The sequence below is a fragment of the Choloepus didactylus genome, chromosome 4 (assembly GCF_015220235.1).
Source record: "Choloepus didactylus isolate mChoDid1 chromosome 4, mChoDid1.pri, whole genome shotgun sequence".
NCBI classification, from domain to species: domain Eukaryota; kingdom Metazoa; phylum Chordata; class Mammalia; order Pilosa; family Megalonychidae; genus Choloepus; species Choloepus didactylus.
The window spans coordinates 72,287,059-72,306,026 of NC_051310.1; positions in this window are offsets into that span (position 1 = coordinate 72,287,059).

Below are 18,968 nucleotides of genomic sequence, written 5' to 3' on the forward strand. Positions count from 1 at the left end.
AGAGCAGCTGGTAAATAGCCAGGAACTGTATGGAACAGCTGTTTCAGTGACATCTGTGACTGGCCATGCATCATACACCAGTCTGGGAAAGGTGGAACAGCTGAGATCAGAGCAAAAACCTGTAAGTTTCCCCAGACAGGGAGTGGCACCCCTCCCCCCAGGCATTGCAGACTGTCTTGGAGCTGGCTCCCTGAGAGAAAAAGAAACAATCAGTGCCGGGAGCAAGGAGAGGGGCTCAACTAGCCCAATCACAGAATTAATTAACAAACTCAGCTGCTGAACAAAAGCTCCAAGCACAGATAAACTGAGAGTGGGCACTAAAGGAACTGGAACAATCAGTCCAGCAGAGAGGAGGCAGGGATAACAACAGCAAAAAAAAAACAAAAAAAAAAAACAAAAAAAAAACAAAAAACAAAAAAAAAACAAACAAAAAAAAACACAGAGACTTTTGGAGTTGGAGGTGTTCAGTATACTGGTAAAGGGTTGGGCTCCAGAAAAAGGGGCACATAGAAATGGGTAAAACTCCAGCTCTTATTTGCAAACATGGGAAGTTGGGGTCTGGCTCTGAAAAGGGTCTTTTTTCTTCTCTTCTTGCTCTCCAACTCTTCATTGTTTTGCTTTTCAACAGTCCGTCAAAACTCCTGCTTCAGCACTGCCCAGGGCAAGGGCAGAATTATAGTTTTCTCAAAGTAACTATTCAGGTGAAAGAGATAATAGCCTATAGGGCTATCCCCTAAAGGGCATATCTTTAAATAGTCTATACTGGGACTGACAAAATTTGGGGGATGGGGAAAAGCTTTAAAATGAGATTTCTTTTTCTTTTTTATTTTCTTTCTTTTTTTTTTTTTGAAATAACTATTCTAAGTACCTCATTACAGAAAGCCTCAGATATTTGCAATTGGTCTCTGGACCCAGGCAAGAGTGGAGCTAAGATAGGTCTGAGAACCAAAGCAATGAGGTTAGTGGGGGAGAGAATTCCCTAAAGGGCACAACTTCCCAAAAAAAGGGGGAGAGCAGGGCCCAGCTCAAGTGACAGCCATCCTTCAAAGAACTTGGGTCCCAGGAACTGGAAAACAAACCAGCTTGAGTCAGCCATGCCCTTGGCATGATTAGGGTCTGTGGAGAATTCAAGTCACCTGTGGCACCTCTTTATACTGGTGGGGAACTGTGGGCTGTCAAGTGCCACCTGCTGGATAGAATAGGAGAAGCAAAGAGTCTAGAGGCTTGACAGGAGGGTCTGACAACCTGCAGGGTCTCAGTCTCAGGGAAAGGTGATATGGATTATACTCTCTTCCTGAGACGTGGGCCTGTCTGGACTGGGGTAATCTGATTGAGTTAATCATATCTGGGGAGACTCTCTCACAGAAAAGTTACATAGAGGCAGAGAAAGAACAAGAAAAACAAGAGGTGAAAAATTCTGATCAACTAAAAAGAAACTATGTTAGAGGTGTAGAATAAGTTGAACTGAATGCAAAAGAACAGATAGAGAACAAAGGCAACCAACAAGAAAATCCTAGGTAAAAGAGTGAGAATGAGCTCCAGAATAAACTAATCAAGAAAACCAGATGTCTAGACAGAAGAAAATCACAAGTCATACTAGGAAACATGGACCAGACAAAGGAACAAACTAACACTTCAACTGAGATACAGGAATTGAAACAACTAATTAATAATCAAATCTCCTAAATCAATTGAAAAATCAAATCATTGACCTGAGGGAAGATATGACAAAAGAGATGGAGGGTATAAAGAAGACACTAGATGACCATAAAGAAGAATTTGTAAGCTTAAAAAAAAACACATAGCAGAACTTATGGGAATGAAAGCTACAATAGAAGAGATGAAAAACCCAATGGAGATGTACAACAGTAGATTTGAATAGGCAGAAGAGGTGTCACACTACCTGACTTTGAAGCATACTATAAAGCTACAGTGGTCAAAACAGCATGGTAATGGCATAAAGATAGATATACTGACCAATGGAATTGAATTCAGTGTTCAGAAATAGACCCTCTAACCTGCAGACAATTGTTCTTTGATAAGGCAGTCAAACCAAAGCAACCTGGACGGAGCAGCCTCTTCAATAAATAGTGTTTGGAGAACTGGATACCCATATCCAAAATAATGAAAGAAGACTCCTATCTCACACCTTATACAAAAATTAACTCAAAATGGATCAAGGGCCTAAACATAAGCACTAAGACCATAAGGCTTTTAGAAGAAAATGTAGGAAATATCTTAAAGATCGTAGACCTTAAACCCAAAGTGTGAGCAAAGAAATAGATAAATGGGATCTCCTCAAAATTAACCACTTTTTTTGCATATAGGAATTTGTCATAAAAATAGAAAGGCAGCCTATGCAATGGGAGACAATATTTGGAAAGCACATATCAGATAAGGGTTTAATATCCAGAATATGTAAGGAGATCCCACAATTCAACAACAGAAAGACAAACAATCCAAATAAAAAATGGACAAATGACATGGACAGATGCTTTTCTGAAGAGTAAATATGAATGGATCAAAAGCGTATGAAAAGATCCTTAACTTCACTGGCTGTAAGGGAAATGCAAATCAAAACCTCAATGAGATATAAACTCACACCTACTACAATGGCCCTTATTAAAAAAAACAGAAAATTACAAGTGCTAGAGAGGATATGAAGAAAGAGGCATATTTATTCACTGTAGGTGGGAATGTAGAATTGTGCAGCCACTCTGGAAGGTAGTGTGGCAGTTCCTCGGGAAGCTAAGTGTAGAATTGCCATGTGATCCAGCAAGTCCTTTGCAAAGTATGTACTCAAAGGAATGGAAAGCTAAGACAGGAATGGACATTTGTAAACCAATGTTTATAATGGCATTATTCACATTTGACAGGAGATGAGAAAAGCCCAAATGTCCATCAATGGATGAGTGGTAAACAAACTGTGGTATATACACACAATGGAATATTACAGAGGTGTAAGACAGATCAAAGTTATGGAAAATATAATAACATGGATGAACCTTAAGGACATTATGTTGAACAAAGTTAGACATAAACAAAAGGACAAATGCTGTATGTTCTCACTAATATGAATTAACATTAATGAACAAACTTTGAGAGTGAAAGCTGAGAATACAGGTTATCAGGAGATAGAAAGAGGGTAGCGATCAGATATTTAATGCTGAAGGAGTATAGAATGTTCAACAGGATTGGTTGAAAAGATCCAGAAATGGATAGCATAATACTGTGGGATGACAGCATAATATTGTAAATACACAGAACAAAGAAGTCAGTGAGTAAAGCTGAAAAAGGAGGGCTAGGGACATGTATGACACCAGAAGGAAAGATAGATGTTAAAGACTCGGATTGTATATCTTAATGAAACCTAGACTGGTCAATGGTGGTGACTAAATGTAGAAATATAAGTATGTTTTTATGTATGGGAGAACAAATGAATGTTAAACTTGCAAGGTGTTGAAAAAAGGGATGGTATTGGGGAAAAATATAATCTGTGCAAAGTGGATTCTATGTTTAACAGTAACCTTGTACTATGCTTCCATTAAATGTAACAAAGGCAATATATGAAAGCTAAATGTGTATGAGAAGGGATATAAGGGAGGGGTATGGGATTCCTGGTAATGGTGGTGTTGTCTGACCTTATTGTTGTACTGTATTTTAATTTTTTAAATCTTTTTTATTATTCTTTTAAAATTTTGGGTGGTAATGAATATCTTAAAGTGCTGATTTTGGCAATGAATGCATAACTATATGATGATACTGTGAACAAATGATTGTACGCTGTGGATGATTCCATGGTAGGTGAATATATCATTGTTCTAGTTTGCTAATGCTGTCGGGATGCAAAACACCAGAGATGGATTGGCTTTTATAAAAGGGGGTTTATTTGGTTACACAGTTACAGTCTTAAGGCCATAAAGTGTCCAAGGTAACACATCAGCAATCGGGTACCTTCACTGGAGGATGGCCAATGGCGTCCAAAAAACCTCTGTTAGCTGGGAAGGCATGTGGCTGGCGTCTGCTCCAAAGTTCTGGTTTCAAAATGGCTTTCTCCCAGGATGCTCCTTCTAGGCTGCAGTTCCTCAAAAATGTCACTCTTAGTTGCTCTTGGGGCACTTTTCCTCTCACAGCTTCTCCGGAGCAAAAGTCTGCTTTCAATGGCTATCTTCAAAAACTGTCCCATCATCTGCAGCTCCTCTCTTAGTTCCTGTGCATTCTTCAAAGTGTCCCTCTTGGCTGTAGCTCCTCTTCAAAATGTCACTCACAGCTGCACTGAGTTCCCTCTGCTCGTCAGCTCATTTATATGGCTCCACTGATCAAGGCCCACCCTGAATGGGTGGGGCCATGCCTCCATGGAAATATCTCATCAGAGTTATTACCTACAGTTGGGTGGGGTGCATTTCCATGTAAATCTAATCAGCACTGGTAACGTCTGCCCACACAAGATTACATCAAAGATAATGGCATTTGGAGGACACAATATATTCAAACTGGCACAATCATTATAAAATTGCAGGGAAAAATATAAACAGAGGGACACAAGTGCTGGAGAAATCATGGAGAGAGGGATGTACCCCTTTACTCTTGGTGGGGAATTAGAATGGTGTGGCCTTTCTGGAGGATGCTGTGGTGGTTCCACAAGAGGCTAAGGGTGTGGGGGCCATAAGGTCCTGTAACCTCATTATGGGGTATATATTTGGAAGATCTGAGAGCCATGACATGAATGGACATTTGCACACTGGTATTTGTGGTGGCAGTGTTTGTGATTTGCAAAGGATGGAGGTGGCCTAAGGGTACATAGACTGATGAACAGAATGGTACCATGATGTATGCATACAATGGAATATTGAGTGGCTGAAAGAAGGAATGAAGCCGTGAGACACTCAACTAGGTGAATGGATCTTGAGTACAGTATTTTGAGTGAAGTATGCCAGAAACAAAAAGACAAACATTATAATGCCTCACTAATATGGAATTACTATAATGTGTAAAATCTGAGAATTGAATCTTAGAGCAGAGCTTATCAGGGGAATGCTTATTTTAGTGGGCCCTAGATTATAAGCTCTTACACCTATCACATCTATTCTTGAGTTGTAATGGTTACCTCCAAATTCTGACATGCTGAGCTCTTTGTGTTTAACCTGGTTGGTCTCTGGAATTCTGGGTGTCTGTGTAACACCTAAACTCAGAGCTAGAGCTTGATAGCTATGAATGTCACTGTTACCTCATACAACAAATGTTCAAAAAGTTGAAAAAGTATTTAGTCTTCAACTAGAGATTTGAATGAAGTGGATCTGGTTAGGACTAGGGCAAATCAGGCTAAAGGGTGAAGGATGTTATAGACTGTGTGTTTTTTTTTGTTTTTTTTTTTTTCCAGTCCTGTGAATGTAACTTTATTTGGAAACAGAATTTTTGAAGATGTGATCAGTTAAGATGAAGACAAACTGGATCAGGGTGGGCTGTAACCAGATATGACTGCCGTCTTTACAGGAAGGGAAGAAGAGACCTGGACAGAAAGAAGGAAGGACGCCACGAGATGACAGAAGCAGAGACCGAGCTACTGCAGCCAGAAGCCAAGGAGCGCCTAGGGGTGCCAGCCAACCTTCAGACGCTAGAAGAGGCAAGGAAGGATTCTCCCAAGAGGAGAGACACCTTGAGTTCAGACTTGTAGCCTCCAGAACTGTGAGACAATACAATTCTATTGTTTTAAGCCAATAAATTTGTGGTAATTTGTAACAGCAGCCCTAGGAAATTAAGACGGTATTCCTACAAACTATCCATCGTATGTGGCTCTAAGACCAAACAACCATCATTTGGTAGGTGTCACCTGGGCAGATACTGCAAACTCCTTATCTTTTTTTTTTTTTTTAATCTTCATTTTATTGAGATATATTCACATACCACGCAGTCATACAAAACAAATCGTACTTTCGATTGTTTAAAGTACCATTACATAGTGGTACATTCATCACCCAAATCAATCCCTGACACCTTCATTAGCACACACACAAAAATAACAAGAATAATAATTAGAGTGAAAAAGAGCAATTGAAGTAAAAAAGAACACTGGGTACCTTTGTCTGTTTGTTTCCTTCCCCTATTTTTCTACTCATCCATCCATAAACTAGACAAACTGGAGTGTGGTCCTTATGGCTTTCCCAATCCCATTGTCACCCCTCATAAGCTACATTTTTATACAACTGTCTTCGAGATTCATGGGTTCTGGGTTGTAGTTTGATAGTTTCAGGTATCCACCACCAGCTACCCCAATTCTTTAGAACCTAAAAAGGGTTGTCTAAAGTGTGCATAAGAGTGCCCACCAGAGTGACCTCTCGGCTCCTTTTGGAATCTCTCTGCCACTGAAGCTTATTTCGTTTCCTTTCACATCCCCCTTTTGGTCAAGAAGATGTTCTCCGTCCCACGATGCCAGGTCTACATTACTCCCCGGGAGTCATATTCCATGTTGCCAGGGAGATTCACTCCCCTGGGTGTCTGATCCCACGTAGGGGGGAGGGCAGTGATTTCACCTTTCAAGTTGGCTTAGCTAGAGAGACAGGGCCACATCTGAGCAACAAAGAGGCATTCGGGAGGAGGTTCTTAGGCACAACCATAGGGAGGCCTAGCCTCTTCTTTGCAGCAACCGTCTTCCCAAGGGTAAAACCTGTGGTAGAGGGCTCAACCCATCAAACCACCAGTCCCCTATGTCTGTGGTCATGTTAGCAACCATGGAGGTGGGGTAGGCGAATACCCCTGAATACTCCACAGGCTCCTCAAGGGGGCACTACATCTTTTTTTTTTCCTTGTTTTCCTTTTATTCTTTTTTTTTTTTTTAACTTTCCCTTCTTTTTTAAATCAACTGTATGAAAAAAAGTTAAAAAGAAAACAAACATACAATAAAAGAACATTTCAAAGAGACCATAACAAGGGAGTAAGAAAAAGACAACTAACCTAAGATAACTGCTTAACTTCCAACATGTTCCTACTTTACCCCAAGAAAGTTACCTAATATAGCAACATTTCTGTGAACTTGTTCCTACTATATCCATCAGAAATTAACAGACCATAGTCATTCCTGGGCATCCCCAGAACGTTAAATAGCTTATCTGTTCTCCTTGGATTATTGTTCCCCCTTCCTTAATTGCTCTCTATTGCTAGTTCCCCTACATTCTACATTATAAACCATTTGTTTTACATTTTTTCAAAGTTCACATTAGTGGTAGCATATAATATTTCTCTTTTTGTGCCTGGCTTATTTCGCTCAGCATTATGTCTTCAAGGTTCATCCATGTTGTCATATGTTTCACGAGATCGTTCCTTCTTACTGCCGCGTAGTATTCCGTCGTGTGTATATACCACATTTTATTTATCCACTCATCTGTTGAAGGACATTTGGGTTGTTTCCATCTCTTGGCAATTGTGAATAATGCTGCTATGAACATTGGCATGCAGATATCTGTTCGTGTCACTGCTTTCCGACCTTCTGGGTATATACCGAGAAGTGCAATCGCTGGATCGAATGGTAACTCCATATCTAGTTTTCTAAGGAACTGCCAGACTGACTTCCAGAGTGGCTGAACCATTATACAGTCCCACCAACAATGAATAAGAGTTCCAATTTCTCCACATCCCCTCCAGCATTTGTAGTTTCCTGTTTGTTTAATGGCAGCCATTCTAACCGGTGTTAGATGGTATCTCATTGTGGTCTTAATTTGCATCTCTCTAATAGCTAGTGAAGCTGAACATTTTTTCATGTGTTTCTTGGCCATTTGTATTTCCTCTTCAGAGAACTGTCTTTTCATATCTTTTGCCCATTTTATAATTGGGCCGACTGTACTATTGTCATTGAGTTGTAGGATTTCTTTATATATGCAAGATATCAGTCTTTTGTCAGATACATGGTTTCCAAAAATTTTTTCCCATTGAGTTGGCTGCCTCTTTACCTTTTTGAGAAATTCCTTTGAGGTGCAGAAACTTCTAAGCTTGAGGAGATCCCATTTATCTATTTTTTCTTTTGTTGCTTGTGCTTTGGGTGTAAAGTCTAGGAAGTGGCCGCCTAATACAAGGTCTTGAAGATGTTTTCCTACATTATCTTCTAGGAGTTTTATGGTACTTTCTTTTATATTGAGATCTTTGGTCCATTTTGAGTTAATTTTTGTGTGGGGGGTGAGGTAGGGGTCCTCTTTCATTCTTTTGGATATGGATATCCAACTCTCCCAGCCCCATTTGTTGAAAAGACCATTATGACTCAGTTCAGTGACTTTGGGGGCCTTATCAAAGATCAGTCGGCCATAGAACTGAGGGTCTATCTCTGAATTCTCAATTCGATTCCATTGATCTATATGTCTATCTTTGTGCCAGTACCATGCTGTTTTGGCAACTGTGGCTTTATAATAAGCTTCAAAGTCAGGGAGTGTAAGTCCTCCTAGTTCGTTTTTCTTTTTTAGAGTGTCTTTAGCAATTCGAGGCATCTTCCCTTTCCAAATAAATTTGATAACTAGCTTTTCCAATTCTGCAAAGTAGGTTGTTGGAATTTTGATTGGGATTGCATTGAATCTGTAGATGAGTTTGGGTAGTATTGACATCTTAATGACATTTAGTCTTCCTATCCATGAACATGGAATATTTTTCCATCTTTTAAGGTCCCCTTCTATTTCTTTTAGTAGAGTTATGTAGTTTTCTTTGTATAGGTCTTTTACATCTTTCGTTAAGTTTATTCTTAGGTACTTGATTTTTTTAGTTGCTATTGAAAATGGTATCTTTTTCTTGAGTGTCTCTTCAGTTTGTTCATTTCTAGCATATAGAAACATTACTGACTTATGTGCATTAACCTTGTATCCCGCTACTTTGCTAAATTTGTTTATCAGCTCTAGTAGCTGTAGCGTCGATTTCTCAGGGTTTTCTAGATATAAGATCATATCATCTGCAAACAATGACAGTTTTACTTCTTCTTTTCCAATTTGGATGCCTTTTATTTCTTTGTCTTGCCGGATTGCCCTGGCTAGCACTTCCAGCACAATGTTGAATAACAGTGGTGACAGCGGGCATCCTTGTCTTGTTCCTGATCTTAGAGGGAAGGCTTTCAGTCTCTCACCATTGACTACTATGCTGGCTGTGGGTTTTTCATATATGCTCTTTATCATGTTGAGGAAGTTTCCTTCAATTCCTACCTTTTGAAGTGTTTTTATCAAAAACGGATGTTGGATTTTGTCAAATGCTTTTTCAGCATCTATTGAGATGATCAATTGATTTTTCCCTTTTGACTTGTTAATGTGTTGTAATACATTGATTGATTTTCTTATGTTGAACCATCCTTGCATGCCTGGAATAAACCCCACTTGGTCATGGTGTATGATTTTTTTTTATCATAATTTTATTGAGATATATTCACATACCACGCAGTCATACAAAACAAATCGTACTTTCGATTGTTTAAAGTACCATTACATAGTTGTACATTCATCACCCAAATCAATCCCTGACACCTTCATTAGCACACACACAAAAATAACAAGAATAATAATTAGAGTGAAAAAGAGCAATTGAAGTAAAAAAGAACACTGGGTACCTTTGTCTGTTTGTTTCTTTCCCCTATTTTTCTACTCATCCATCCATAAACTAGACAAAGTGGAGTGTGGTCCTTATGACTTTCCCAATCCCATTGTCACCCCTCATAAGCTACATTTTTATACAACTGTCTTCGAGATTCATGGGTTCTGGGTTGTAGTTTGATAGTTTCAGGTATCCATCACCAGCTACCCCAATTCTTTAGAACCTAAAAAGGGTTGTCTAAAGTGTGCATAAGAGTGCCCACCAGAGTGACCTCTCGGCTCGTTTTGGAATCTCTCTGCCACTGAAGCTTATTTCATTTCCTTTCACATCCCCCTTTTGGTCAAGAAGATGTTCTCCATCCCATGATGCCGGGTCTACATTCCTCCCCAGGAGTCATATTCCACGTTGCCAGGGAGATTCACTCCCCTGGGTGTCTGATCCCACGTAGGAGGGAGGGCAGTGATTTCACCTTTCAAGTTGGCTTAGCCAGAGAGAGAGGGCCACATCTGAGCAACAAAGAGGTATTCAGGAGGAGACTCTTAGGCACAAATATAGGGAGGCCTAGCCTCTCCTTTGCAGCAACCGTCTTCCCAAGGGTAAAACCTGTGGTAGAGGGCTCAACCCATCAAACCACTAGTCCCCTATGTCTGTGGTCATGTTAGCAACCATGGAGGTGGGGTAGGCAAATACCCCTGCATTCTCAACAGGCTCCTCAAGGGGGCACTACATCTTTTTTTTTTTTTCCTTGTTTTTCTTTTCTTTTTTTTTTTTTTAACTTTCCCTTCTTTTTTAAATCAACTGTATGAAAAAAAAAGTTAAAAAGAAAACAAACATACAATAAAAGAACATTTCAAAGATGTTGGAAGTTAAGCAATTATCTTAGGTTAGTTGTCTTTTTCTTACTCCCTTGTTATGGTCTCTTTGAAATGTATGATTTTTTTAATGTGTCTTTGGATTCGATTTGCAAGTGTTTTGTTGAGGATTTTTGCATCTATATTCATTAGGGAGATTGGCCGGTAGTTTTCCTTTTTTGTAGCATCTTTGCCTGGTTTTGGTATTAGATTGATGTTAGCTTCATAAAATGAGTTAGGTAGTGTTCCATTTTCTTCAATGTTTTGAAAGAGTTTGAGTAAGATTGGTGTCAGTTCTTTCTGGAAAGTTGGGTAGAATTCCCCTGTGAAGCCATCTGGCCCTGGGCATTTATTTGTGGGAAGATTTTTGATGACTGATTGGATCTCTTTGCTTGTGATGGGTTGGTTGAGGTCTTCTATTTCTTCTCTGGTCAGTCTAGGTTGTTCATATGTTTCCAAGAAATTGTCCATTTCCTCTACATTATCCAGTTTGTTGCCATACAGTTGTTCATAGTATCCTCTTATAATTTTTTTAATTTCTTCAGGATCTGCAGTTATGTCACCTTTTTCATTCATTATTTTGTTTATATGGGTCTTCTGTCTTTTTGATTTTGTCAGTCTAGCTAGGGGCTTGTCAATCTTGTTGATCTTCTGAAAGAACCAACTTTTGGTGATATTTATCCTCTCTATTGTTTTTTTGTTCTCTATGTCATTTATTTCTGCTTTAATCCTTGTTATTTCTTTTCTTCTACTTGGTTTAGGATTGGTTTGCTGTTCATTTTCTAGCTTCTTCAGTTGATCTATTAGTTCTTTGATTTTGGCTCTTTCTTCCTTTTTAATATATGCATTTAGTGGTATAAATTTCCCCCTTAGCACTGCTTTTGCTGCATCCCATAGGTTTTGGTATGTTGTGTTCTCATTTTCGTTCGTCTCTATATATTTAGCAATTTCTCTTGCTATTTCTTCTTTAACCCACTGATTGTTTAGGAGTGTGTTGTTTAATCTCCAGGGATTTGTGAATTTTCTAAGTCTCTGATGGTTATTGACTTCTAATTGTATTCCATTGTGGTCAGAGAATGTGCTTTGAATAATTTCAATCTTTTTAAATTTATTGAGGCTTGTTTTATGTCCCAGCATATGATCTATTCTGGAGAAAGTTCCATGAGCACTAGAAAAGCATGTGTATCCTGGTGATTTGGGATATAATGTCCTGTATATGTCTGTTAAATCTAATTCATTTATCAGATTGTTTAGGTTTTCAATTTCCTTATTGGTCTTCTGTCTGGTTGATCTATATATAGGAGAAAGTGATGTGTTGAAGTCTCCCACAATTATTGTGGAAACATCAATTGCTTCCTTTAGTTTTGCCAGTGTTTCTCTCATGTATTTTGTGGCACCTTGATTGGGTGCATAGACGTTTACGATTGTTATTTCTTCTTGCTGAATTGCCCCTTTTATTAGTATGTAGTGGCCTTCTTTGTCTCTCAAAACATCCCTGCATTTGAAGTCTATTTTATCTGAGATTAATATTGCTACACCTGCTTTCTTTTGGCTGTAGCTTTCATGAAATATTTTTTTTCCATCCTTTCACTTTCAGTTTCTTTGTGTCCCTGTGTCTAAGATGAGTCTCTTGTATGCAACATATTGATGGTTCATTTTTTTTGATCCCTTCTGCGAATCTATATCTTTTAATTGGGGAGTTTAATCCATTTACATTCAACGTTATAACCGTGAAGGCATTTCTTGAATCAGCCATCTTATCCTTTGGTTTATGTTTGTCCTATTTTTCCCCTCTCTCTATTAATATCCTTTATTGTACCCATACCGAATCTCTTTAGTACTGAACCTTTCTCCAAGTCTCTCTGTCCTTTCTTTGTTTCTCTGTCTGTAGGGCTCCCTTGAGTATCTCCAGTAGGGCAGGTCTCTTGTTAGCAAATTCTCTCAGCATTTGTTTGTCTGTGAAAAATTTAAGCTCTCCCTCAAATTTGAAGGAGAGCTTTGCTGGATAAAGTATTCTTGGCTGGAAATTTTTCTCACTCAGAATTTTAAATATATCGTGCCACTGCCTTCTCGCCTCCATGGTGGCTGCTGAGTAGTCACTACTTAGTCTTATGCTGTTTCCTTTGTATGTGGTGAATTGCTTTTCTCTTGCTGCTTTCAGAACTTGCTCCTTCTCTTCCATGTTTGACAGTGTGATCAGAATATATCTCGGAGTGGGTTTATTTGGATTTATTCTATTTGGAGTTCGCTGAGCATTTATGATTTGTGTATTTATGTTGTTTAGAAGATTTGGGAAGTTTTCCCCAACAATTTCTTTGAATACTCTTCCTAGACCTTTACCCTTTTCTTCCCCTTCTGGGACACCAATGAGTCTTATATTTGGACGTTTCATATTATCTATCATATCCCTGAGGTCCATTTCGATTTTTTCAAATTTTTTCCCCATTCTTTCTTTTATGCTTTCATTTTTCATTCTGTCATCTTCCAGGTCACTGATTCGTTGTTCACCTTCCTCTAGTCTTGTACTATGAGTGTCCAGAATCTTTTTAATTTGGTCAACAGTTTCTTTAATTTCCATAAGATCATCCATTTTTTTATTTAGTCTTGCAATGTCTTCTTTATGCTCTTCTAGGGTCTTCTTGATTTCCTTTGTCTCCCGTACTATGGTCTCATTGTTCATCTTTAGTTCTTTGAGTAGCTGCTCTAGGTGCTGTGTCTCTTCTGGTCTTTTGATTTGGGTGCTTGGGCTTGGGTTATCCATATCTTCTGGTTTTTTTCATATGCTTTATAATTTTCTGTTGTTTTTGTCCTCGTGGCATTTGCTGAACTTGATAGGGTTCTTTTAGGATTTGTAGACCAATTGAAGTCCTTATCTCTAATTTGTCAGATCTACAGCTTCGTGGAGTACACTTTCTCTAACTAACCAGCAGGTGGGGTCCACGAGCCACCTGTTCTCCACAAGCCAGTTCTCCCCTGCTTAGCCTTTTTGGTGAGTGGGGGAGTGAGTCTCGTGGGGTCCAATTGGTGTACCAAGCTTGCGTGTGTAGTTGGTGTTGCCTGCCCTGTATATGGGGCGTGTTTCTGGGCAGTCGGGGGGGGGTGGCTCTAAGAATCAAATCTTCCTGGTGATCCTAGAGTTTAAAGCTGCTGCAATAGTCTAATCCTTCAGTTCAGTCCTGCCACAGTTTGTCTCTGCCACTGACCCACAAGTCCTTGGTATTGGCGTATGGCTCCTGAGACTTGCAAGTGGGCCCCTCTTCCAGGCCGTGCACCCCGGGTCCTCTGTTGAGGGATGACTGTGCTATGTCACAGGTGAGTGACGTCCCCCCAGGGCAGTTCTGGGCTGCTGGGCTGTGTAGGGAGGCTCCCAGTCTGCTGAAATGATGGCTGAATGGGGCTTTGTTAATTCACACTTCTCTACCTTCCCAACTCTGGGACAATCAGCTGAGGTTGCAGGGAAGGCTAATGTCCATGCCCAGTTTTGTGGTGTGTGCCTGTTATTTGAAGCACTTCCGTCACACTGGGTTGTCTGGGGCAGTTCTGGGCTATGGGGCTGGCGATGGGCAGGAGTGTTTCCTGTCCACCAGGATGATGGCTGTGAGCGGACACCCCCCTTTTCTTGGGAAGTTGTGGTGTTTAGTGAATTTTCTCAGCCACTAGATTATTGCGTTTTGTCTCAGAGCTCTCCTAGTTCTGCTCTTGACTTGACCTGCCCAAATTGCATGTCTTTGAAGCTTTCTGTATTGGGCTTCTTAGAGTAATTGTTTTAGAAAAAGAAAAAAGGATTAAAAAAAAAAAAAAAAAACGGCCCTCCTCAGAGATCTAATGGGTTATTGAAATGCTAAGAGACAAAGCAACCAGGGCCATTAAGGAAAGGTCCACAGGGCAGAGAGATCAACTTTTCTTCGGGATTTGCATATGCACCTCAGGGCCTGAGCTCGGGCCTGAGCTCTGCCCTTCCCCTTTCTATGTTCACCAGAACTCCAAAAATCCTCCGCTTTTATTTTGGAGTTTTTCGTGTTGTTTTTTTTCTATGCCTGTCTCCTCTCTGCTGGGCTGGCTGCTCTCAGATTCTCTGGTGTCTGGTCTCCGTCTATCTATGGTTGGAGTTTGGATCAGCAGAATGAGTTTCCGATAAGGGCTGCTACTGCAGTTCTCCCTTCTCCTTCCCGGAGCTGACAGCCCCTCCTCCCACGGGACTGAGCCTGGTAGGGAAGGGTGCGGGTCCCCTGGCCACAAAAACTTACAGATTTCGCTGATCTCAGCAGTTCCATGTTTTCATGAGTGTTGTATGAAGTATGCCCAAAGTCAGATTGTTCTGTGGTGTCCAGTCCACGCAGTTCCTGGCTTTCTACCTACTTTCCTGGAGGAGTAACTAAAACATACAGCTCACCAGTCTGCCATCTTGCCCCGCCTCCTAGACTGTGTTTTAAAACTTCAACTTCTATGTGAGACCAAGGGAAGAAATGTTTATTTAGTGCAGGATATATATTTCCTGCTGCACACTAAATAATTTAACTTGTATGGTCAGTTTATTTAAACAGTAATTACATGGAACTTTGAAAATGAAGTGAGCTATGGTAGGTTTGTAAAGGTCAGTATGAATTTCTGATACATCCTGAAGTAATTTGGACAGAAAATAAAAATAATTTATAAGCCCCCTGAGTAACTGGGGAAAATGTGGAAATGTTGGACTTCCCCATCTAGGTTATTACTGATATTCTCACAAACTTTGAGGAATAACAATTTAGGAGTCTGAGCCCTCAATCTTGGGCCTTGCCCTTATGAAGCTTGTTACTCCAAAGGATAGGCTAAGCCTACTTGTGGTTGTGCCTAAGAGTCTCCCCCAGAGAAACTCTTTGTTGTTGTTATGTGGCCATCTCTCTCTCCCTCTAAGCCCATGCAGCAGTTGAACTCACTGCCCCCCCTCCCATGTGGGACATGACTACTGGGGATGAATCTGGACCCAGCAACCTGGTATTGAGAAAATCTTCTTGACCAAAAAGGGGAAGTGAAATGAAACAAAATAAAATTTCAGTGGTGGAGAGATTACAAATGGAGTTGAGAGGTCACTCTGGAGGACATTTATATGCACTATATAGATTTCCCTTTTTAGTTTTTAGTGTATTGGAATAGCTAGAAGGAAATATCTGAAACTGTTGAACTGCAACCCAGTAGCCTTGATTCTTGAAGATGATTGCATAGCTATGAAGGTTATATGGTGTGACTGTGTAATTGTGAAAACCTTGTGGCTCATCCTCCCTTTGTCCAGTGTATGGACAGATGAGTGGGCAAATGGGGACAAAAATTAAATGAAAGAATGGGGATGGAATGCTTTGAGTGTTCTTTTGTACTTTTATTTTTATTCTTTTGTTCATTCTTTTTGGAGTGAGTAAATGTTCAGAAATTGATTGGGGTAATGAATGCACAACTATATGATACTGCTGTGAACAGTTGATTGCACACCATGGAGGATTGTATGTATGTGAATATACCCTAATAAAATTGAATTTTTTTAAAATAAAAGCTTCCTACTTGGTATAAAGTGTCACTCCATCTCCCCTCTTGGAGAAGCTTCCACAGTATGATGTCAAAGAAGATTTCTTTGACCCCCACCCAGTGATAATGAGGCACCCCTCCATGTTGGGGGGATGTCAGAGGATGTCTGGTGAGAAACCAGGACTTCCAACATCTTCCATTCAAAATGAGGCCTCCGCCCACCTGTGATACCTTTGGAGGTTATGTGGGAATCAGTAAAACGTGACCCTTTCCCACCAAGCCAGGGGGGCTCTGAAGAGACATAGTGGGGAGTCTGAGCCCCCACTCCAACCCAGTAGTAGGAATAATCAACAAGAAAGGAAACATCAGATAGTAATAGTACCATGTCAAAACTAGTAGAGGGTGAATTATGGACTCTGAAGAATTATGGGTTCCATAGATTGTGTGATCAGAGAAGGATTATGTGAGAAACAAACATTTGCATTGATATTTCAATGGCTGAATGGAGCCAACTACATGAAAATCTGAGAGAATGCCATTATAACTAGAGGAAATAGCTATTGCCAACGTGGTAAGGAGGGGACATTCATGGAATGGGAACAGGAGAAATTTAAGGTTGGCTTGAACAGAGGAAGTATCAGGGTTTAAATAGGCTGTGAACATGCGGCATATGTAAAAATCTGTATATTGCAAGCCTACAAATTTCCCATAATCAGTGGTTCCAATCTACCTGATACCTTTTTCCTTGGGTTTAATCTGTCCCTCAAAATGGCCATGACAACTCTTACAGTCATTTACACTTTCATTTTTGGTAGCTGCATTACTGAACCTCATATTGCATAATTCACAACTGAAACAGTGTGAACTTTGCATCAGGGTAAAAATGTCCTATGCAGACATTGAAAAATCCATTTTTATTTGTTTCTTTGTACCTAGGCACCCACTCTGGCCAGTCCTACATTGAAAGACAAGAATTTTTATCATTTTGGTATAGCCAGTCATAATCCAACTCTATCCTCATTTAAGAGAAAGTCATAAAGCAAGTGTATAGCAGGTTCTATTGCTTGCCATTTCCACCCTCTCCCTTTGATCCAGTATTTTCCTTTGTTAGTAGAAGCTTGATTTTGTTAGGATATTCATTCTTTTATGAATTAATGCAAGGTGATTCCTTTACCAGAGCCAGTGTTAATTTAAGACAATCATAATAATTAAAATCATCCTGTAGTGATGGATTTGAAACCTAATCACAGCTAATTGAGGGAAAGTCTGTGTGGAACTTTTGAGAAATAGTTTGCTCTATAATAAGAAGAGATTTTTTAAAAAGGAAATGAGAACTTGCTCTACTCATCACGGGAAGCCATATGTCTGTGTGGGATTTCTGGAACTGTTTTAGCTCTCACACAATCATGAAGGAAACACTACCAACATGCAAAGAAGAGTAGGTTGCAAAGATATAAAACAACCCATGCCTTTGATGTTATGATTGAGCTACTGAATTAACAAACCCTGGAGTGTTCTACTTGTGTGGCATTTTGAAACCATGTTTAGTTGGTATTTCTGTTACTTACAGGCACAACATCTGAATTTATTCCAAGTTATCCCAATCCTATTTGGGAAACAAGTTACATGTTTTCCACCAATCACCATAGACTCCAGCTTTTAATATACCCATTTCTCCTCCTTAAACAATATTATTTTTTGAAAAATTTCTATGTCAGTGTGATGCTTTGGAGAACCTCAGGACAAGCATTGGAAGGAATAATTCATCTGCCTTCTCTATTTTACCCCAGTATAAACCTATTTTTCAGTGCAAAATATCATGAAGAAGCATTATTAACATAACTAAATTCTATAAATTACAATAAACTCTATTCACTTCTGAATTGTTATTAACTTACAGCTCTAATTTCTTTACCAGGTCTCTGACCTTAAATGATTAATGGTTAAAACATGTCTAAGCAATGATATATGATGATTCCTTTGTCTTTGGTTTTCCTTCACCTTTCACCTTACCTGGAAGTGAATGAGACATGCTCCATTGCAACCCTGCATAAGTTCATCTTATATTGACAGTATTGTGTGCAGGAGAACCATTACAGTCATTGGATTTCTTCACTGCCAAATTAATTTCTCTTTACAACTACTCTACAGCCAGCCAGGCTCTTTCTCTCAGACTCTGCAATAGCACATTTAGAGTTCTGGCACTGAGATCACCCAAACACTTTAGTGTACATCCCCATTCTAAGCGTGGGAGCCTGCCTTGGATGTAGGCCATCCTGCTTCTAACTGCAGGCACAAGGCTTGCAAGATCCCCACTGCTAGAGAGCTGTGTTTATGAAAATCCAAAGATGGTAGAGAGTAAAGGAAAATAATTCTGTCCAATACAAAAGTCAAACAATTCACAAGTATTCCAAAATATTTTGACTTCCCAAATCATTTCCTCAGGGTGTGTCTGTTGTGCACTTAATACATGACAATAAATACTAAACATTTCTTGTGGATTCAATTTTTTCAAAATTCTTTTTTTCAAAAATCCTAGAAAGTAGACAAACTAACGTCCTTATTTCAAAAATGAAACTTAAGCTTATAAGGGTTTAGCACATTTATGAAAGTCATTTTGCTAGTAATGCTGAGATCCATAGCCAGTTTGCACAACCCTAGAGTGAATGTTATGAAATCTTGCACATCTTTCTCTCTGGTAATTTGTCTTCTGGTTGATCAGTTACTTGAGTGTAGCTGTGGCCTCTCTGTGAAAGGCACTGCTTCTAAGCATTGCTCTTTTGTGGATCTGCCCCCTTGGATATGCCACCCTCTGTTTAGCTTTTGAATACCTCAACTTCTTCCTTGGATGTCCAGTCCTGTCAAGGGCTCATGTGAGTGGGTGTTGTTTTAGGGGAGACTAATACACATAAATGAACAGATTAATTTTTCAGCCTTAATTTGTCTTGACTTTCTATTAGGAGATTATAGCTTGCTACATAAGGTATTTGCTTATGGATTCCCCTTGGGAAAAATTTAGGAGGTTCATCAGTGGAAATGAGCAAGAAAAAAGTAAATGAACCTAGA